Here is a 6,934-nt window from a genome sequence, read left to right on the forward strand (position 1 = left end):
TTTTGTGTGAGAAACCAACCCAATCTCACGGCAATTCGTATATATATTTTACGAGATGGCTAATTCGTACAAATTCATACGATTTCACTCTTACGAATTCGTACTATTTTTGCTAAATCGTACATATTTTACAAGTTGCCCGATTTGTATGAATTCGTACGAAGGACCTACCCCTGACCCCGCCTCTAATCCTACCCATCACTGGGGTTTAGAAAAATCGTACTCACTTGTACGAATTGTCGTAAGATAGCGTTGGCGAAACAGACATAAGGCCTAATTGTTTTCCAAAAACCTCATTTAGCTGATGCAGTTCAAATATGTATATGTTTGATGTGAATGGCACATGAGAACCAATGGCATTTGACCTTCATTTGAACTACTGATATGTATTTGTAAAATCGCAAAAATCAATCTTTAACTTTTTTATCTTTTCTCATTGTACAGCACTTCATGTTACTGAATGTACACCGTCGCACCTGACTCTTCAAGAGTTTGCAGCCTGTAATGAACGTGATGCACTAAAAAGACACTGTACCACAAAATAATGTCAAGAAACGTCTTTATATTGGGCTGGCCTTATCGGCTACTTTCGAAAGCAAAGATACAACCTGACCAGTGTTGTTCGACTCGCTAACAAATGACTCTTATGACCCTGTTCTTCTTAGTGAATAGTTAAAGTCAAGTTACCAGTTTTAATCAGTCTGAAACCCTACCATGTGAAATTCACTATAACTGAAATAGGAACCCTAATCAACTGGAATTGAATCAATAGCTTCTGAATATAATCTGTATAGTTAAATAGCCTAAAGAGAAGTTCTTGTGCATGTACATATGTATGGGCTTTTCCTACATTTTTATTGAGATATTTTCTGTAAACTAGGTCTTATGTCTAGTAGATGTGTTAGAATGGACTCTAGCTTTGATTAGAAAACCCAGAAGGACTATATATGTTCATCTTCATTTTTCACTTCACGGCTATAACCTAACGCCTGCTAATATACCAAGACATTACGTAAATGGCAGATTAGAGATGTTTAATAACTTCATCTAAATACAGCGAGGCAGGGAGTCTTCAATCAGGAGACCAGCGATGACATTTAAACAGGCACCTGAGCAAATTAAACCCAGAGAAGGTTAAGCTCTGTTAACACCACCGCAATGTCAAAAAAATCCTGCATAAAGTTACTTTCCCATGCCTCTTTTATTTGACGTGGGATTCAGTGTGATGGCTCACAAAGCCAGGAGAGCTCTCATACTGTGCTCTGTCTGAAACGAATTATCTACTTTTAGCTTACCAGGATTTGTAGACAGAGTGAACAGCAAGAGAAATGGGACTTTGCCAGTGCGACCCCTTGGGGAGGGTTGTGAATCTGGTGCACTGTCGTCCCTTTATGTTCCCCAGAAGGCCTGGATGCACTGAAGACTTTACTTATTAGGTGTTTTTGACAAGGTAATGGTGCAAGAAAGGTATCCCATTCTAGATGGAGTAATGTTATAGTTCGTCTGCCAATCCAAATCATCCAATTGACTCATATAAACCGGTTCTTCATTGTGTATCAAAATACAGTGTTGCCTGATTCCCGATACAAATGCCTTTAAAGGATTAGTTCACTTCAGAATTAAAATGTCCTGATAATTTAGTCACCCCCATGTCATCCAAGATGTTCATTTCTTTCTTTCTTCAGTCAAAAATAAATGAAATTAATTACTTTGTAACGTATTACTCCCAATGCTGTTCACTTCAGATTTAAAATGTCCTAATTTTCTCACCCCCACATCATCCAAGATGTTCATGTCTTTATTTCTTCAGTCGAAAAGAAATGAGGGTTTTTGAGGAAAACATTCCAGGATTGTTCTCCATATAGTGGACTTCAATGGGGTACAACTGTTTGATAAGACCCTTATTCCTCTGCTGGGATCGTGCAGAGCCCTTTGAAGCTGCATTGAAACTGCAATTCGGACCTTTAAACTGTAGAACCCCATTGAAGTCCACTATATGGAGAAAAATCCTGGAATGTTTTCCTCAAAAACCCTCATTTCTTTTCGACTGAAGAAATAAAGACATGAACATCTTGGATGATGTGGGGGTGAGAAAATTAGGACATTTTAAATCTGAAGTGAACAGCATTGGGAGTAATACGTTACAAAGTAATGCGTTACTGTAATTCCACTACTTTTAGCGGTAACGAGCATGTAACAAAATATTTTTTTATCAAGTAACACTCCCGTTACTCTCTTTTGTGAAAAATTAATACTTTCAGACAAGACAGATAGGCCTACTTTAGCTGCTTCTGATCTAACAGCGCTCGACAGTGTGCGAGAGAGACCGAGTGTGTCCGAGTAACGCAAAAAAAGTAACGCAATAGTTAATTTCCCTGGTAATTAGTTACTTTTGTAATGATGTAACTCGGTTACTGACTCAGTTACTTTTTGTGAGAAGTAACTAGTAACTATAACCAATTACCGGTACTTTTTTAAAGTAATTACCCAACACTAGAAGTGAACTTATCCTTAAATGAGCCGGTTCTTTTTAGCGAATAGTTAAAAAAAGTCGAATTACCAGTTTGAGTCTGAAACCGTACCACGTGTAGGCTTCTGTTTGTTGAAAATTCAGCCACATAAATCCACTGTGGTTGTTTTGTGAGAACAAAGACAAAACATGGAAGGAAAGGCAGAGGAGTTGTGAAGAGAGGATTTATCCTCTGCCTGGTTTCTGTATTTCCTCTCGTGTTTTGCGGGTGTGTGTGGTTTTTATCGCGCGGCAATATTGCTCTGCACCTCTTATTTCCCACCGCCACCTGATTAACGCGACACCTGCTCGCTATTTCCTCTCCCTTTATAAGCAGTCCTTTCGTGTGTTGTCTGTGTCGGACCGTTCACATTTATCATGGTGTTTGTTCCTGTTATGCTCTTGTTTTGTTAGAATTATATTATTTCCCGTGCTCCAATCATTCTTCGGTCACTCTGCCTTCATCTCTGCTGTCATCTATTTACCCCATTGCAGTGCCTGCCAAGCTTCATCACCATCATCTTCATCGAAACATTTGGATTACCTTTTCTGTTTACTGTCTATAATGATTCCTGCTTTCATTATTAAACTTCATTTATTCCATTTCCTGCATCTGGATTAGGTAGTGATGGGAAACCGAGGCTTTCTGAAGCGTTTGAGGATTTCATCAAATTGTGCTGAAAAACGGTTCATTACTCGAAGCTTTTAACACAACGCGCATTAGCTACATCTGGTGGTCAGACTTGTTTTCTCCACCATATCTAACAAATTATCGCGGAGCAGAGGATAGCACGTGACCAAACAAAGCTTCAGAAGTCCGTTACATACAAGAGTGGGATCAATAAAGGGAATCAACCTGGGATCAATACGGTTCAATCGAATCTAATCTCATCTAAATTAAGTTGTGCCCATGAGACCACAACTCATGTCGTGTGTAGGTCAATGGATTCACATACTGATCAATAATATAATTTTAAAAAAATGTTAAAAAAATTGTTTTCATGATTGGTTGTTGCTAACGCTAAGGTCTTGGGTCTGATTTCCATGATATTTCAATGCAATGCTTTAAATTACAAAACAACTAGAGGATATTTACCTCCCAGACTTCTTGGTATAGGAAACATGTTTTACCACAGGAGCTTCCTCACAAAACAATTGCCGAAAACTGAGTAAAACTTGCTATCACACTGATAAATGATGCAGAAACACTGGCATCTCAAACTCACAACATCTAATTCACCCCCCACACATTTCAGAGGTTCATCACATGCTGTAGATTTAATGGCATTCTTAACTAAGATATCCGTAAAAGCATTTCCTTTCGGCCGTGTTCCTAAATCGTAAGAAAATGAGCCAGGAAAATCAATAGGTAAAGTAATTTCACTTCACTAGTGACTTCCAATCAAACACCAGCCCAAACAAAAACACTCAAGCACACTTTTTCCCCCCGATGCACAAGCCACGATATCACTTTTCTCCTGAATAAAACATGCGTCCCATTTAGATTCAGTTGGCTTCATCTGAGAGAGAGAGAGAGAGAGAGAGAGAGAGAGAGAGAGAGAGAGAGAGAGAGAGAGAGAGATATGGCCTGATGGGACGTAGAGAAGAAGCAACGTCTAGAAATAGTGTTGGCACAAAGAATTGACTTATTCATGGATAATTATCCTCTGAAATCCTGCTTCCTCTTTAGCTTAATAGCTTGCGACGAAGATGTCTGGTTGCAACCGAAATTCTCCACTTGAGAAAGTAAGTTCACAATCATAAACCAGCAACCAGCAGCTCAGCACCTGCCATGATGGTACTCCTCTCAATATGCTAATTAAGGAGACAAAAAGTTGAAGATTTGACAAGTCGAAGATGTCGAGAACACTTCTCGGTCACATAAGCTGGAGCATATATAGAAGAGATGTCATTAATGCGAGCACACACATCCCGGCTGCACTTCAGACGTTTCCCTCTCTAAACTTTAGTGAAGAGAAAAGCAACTTTGATATCGGCTCAGCGGAGGAGCCATGTTTATATCGGATGAGTGGGCTACCATAATTTTTCTCGCCGGATCAATAATATTAATCAAAAAAAAGGAACCAGGCTATGTTTGGACATCCAGAAACCCGATAAGCACGACTGCACCTGTGTTTCCACACACAGATCCCCGGCTCGGCGCTTGTCGCTTTCCTTTATCCACCCGGAAGGTTTTCTGTGTGTGACACATATTGACGTTTTCCATGCATACTGTCACCGTGATAGATTTTCAGTCCTTTGCCATAACTCCCCGCAGTCCTGAACCTCACTGTTTCCATCAGTCTGTCTCTCTTTTCAACCTTCTTTCTTTCTCATACACACACAAATTGATCCAACACGTGCAGGAGAACCAAACGTCTACGGTAGTCAATCAATGCATCCTATCGTTGAATAACAAAGTCTAGCAAGTACGACTATTCCCACTCAGCATGAATAATTAAAGACGGCTACTTTTATGGACACACAAGCTCTATATTTTCTTCTCTTATACTTTATTCACACTAGAATCGGCCTCTGAGCGCAGCGTGGTTTTCACACACCATAATCAACAAACCAAATGCACTGCAGGCTCCAGAACAAATATCCTTTTTGATGTAAATCCTTAATTAGTAGACACTATACAATTCTGGCCTCCAGCTAGCCGTATCATAGCCTATATTTCAAAAATGTACTTAAGACTTTTTTTTTTTATGGTGCTTTCATTCAGGCACAACATAATCAATGAACAGGGACAGTAAAGTCTATTAGGCCCAGCACGTCTATATAAAAATTAAAGATGTTTATTAAAAGGCCGCTCTGTAAAGAGAAACATTACCATAACAAGAATGTAACCACATATTCAGGGTTGAAGGGGCCAAAATGTAATTATAGAATTGAAAATAAAAAGTTAATAAGAGTTATATATTTATATATTTTCTCACTACATATGCCTATATATATATATATATATATATATATATGAATATATATGAATATATATATATATATATATATATATATATATATATATATATATATATATATATATATATATATATATATATAGGCATATGTAACCTATATGAGAAAATATATAAACATATAACTCTTAATAACTTTTTCATTTATCTTTTATTTTAAATTATACTAAAAAATGTCCCCACAAGGACAAGGGTTTCGGATATTGCATCTTTGTTAGGACATTTTGTCCCCATAATGTAGGGTTTACCAGGCCATACACACACACACACACACACACACACACACACACACACACACACACACACACACACACACACACACACACACGACCCTATCCGAATAGTGCGGATGACAATGTTCACGGAGGTTACAGTCGAGCCCGTGACGTCGTGCATTGTTGAAGATTATTTCTGAGGAAACTAACTAGTCGAATCCACCCTCTTCAATTGCTCTCTTTGAGAACTTTCTGAATGCCTCTTATTGTTCTTTGTCATTTCCTTCTCTCCTTTCATTTGAAAAGATTCCACAGAGGAGGAGAAGCTCGCAGGGGAAAGACGAATTGCTGCAGCCCTCGAGAGCACAGAAATTAGCGCCGCTGAATGTAAATTACTGCCATTGTAAATGATGACAGAGGCGAGGCGACACCCAGATAATATTTTTCCACTGTTCTCACTTCTGCTATTGAGCTACAGTAATAGAATCAGAGGTATTGTTTTATTCGTGATTAGAAGCACAGTTTTAGACGGTAAAACGGCGAGTCTGTTCATCTGTTCAGTGATATTGAGAAGTTGTTTATTCAATCCAATAGTACCCAGAACTCTTATTGTGTAGCTTCTCTTTTCTCCAAATCTTTTGAACAGTTGATTCACGTTCCACTTCGGCTTTAATCCTAAAGGGAAACTAGAGGAAGAGACAGAGTATTTAAAATGAGGACTGAAGGTCTCTTTTCAAACGAAATGCAACTTTTATTGAAGACTTTCATCTATTAGTTTCAGGTCCTGTGTAACAGCGCCACCTGTTGACATTTTCCTAAAGCACACTGTATATTACATACATCACCTTCAAAGAATAATGAATCTGAAGGTGACAAATTGGACATTTGTTTGGTAATTTACTCTAAAAAGTCTTCAACAGTGTAATTAGATTATTACTTTCTCTAAAATGTATTTTATTCCATATCAACCTCGACCAGATGAACAATACAAGGATAGACATGAAACTGCTCTTAATTCTTTCATATAAATAATATAAAATTGCATCAATTATTCTTGAACTGACCTAAGGTTACATTTTAATATTTGACGTTAAAATGCTAAAATGCTTTTAAATGCTATAGTTCTGTAGTCTAGACAGTATTTAATACAATTACATCAGACGTAACTGTAATTCAATTACAGAAAAATGAAGAGTAATCCCCACTTTACTTTCAACATTTTCTAATTA

The sequence above is a fragment of the Phoxinus phoxinus genome (genome assembly GCF_949152265.1).
Source record: "Phoxinus phoxinus genome assembly, chromosome: 22".
NCBI classification, from domain to species: Eukaryota; Metazoa; Chordata; class Actinopteri; order Cypriniformes; family Leuciscidae; genus Phoxinus; species Phoxinus phoxinus.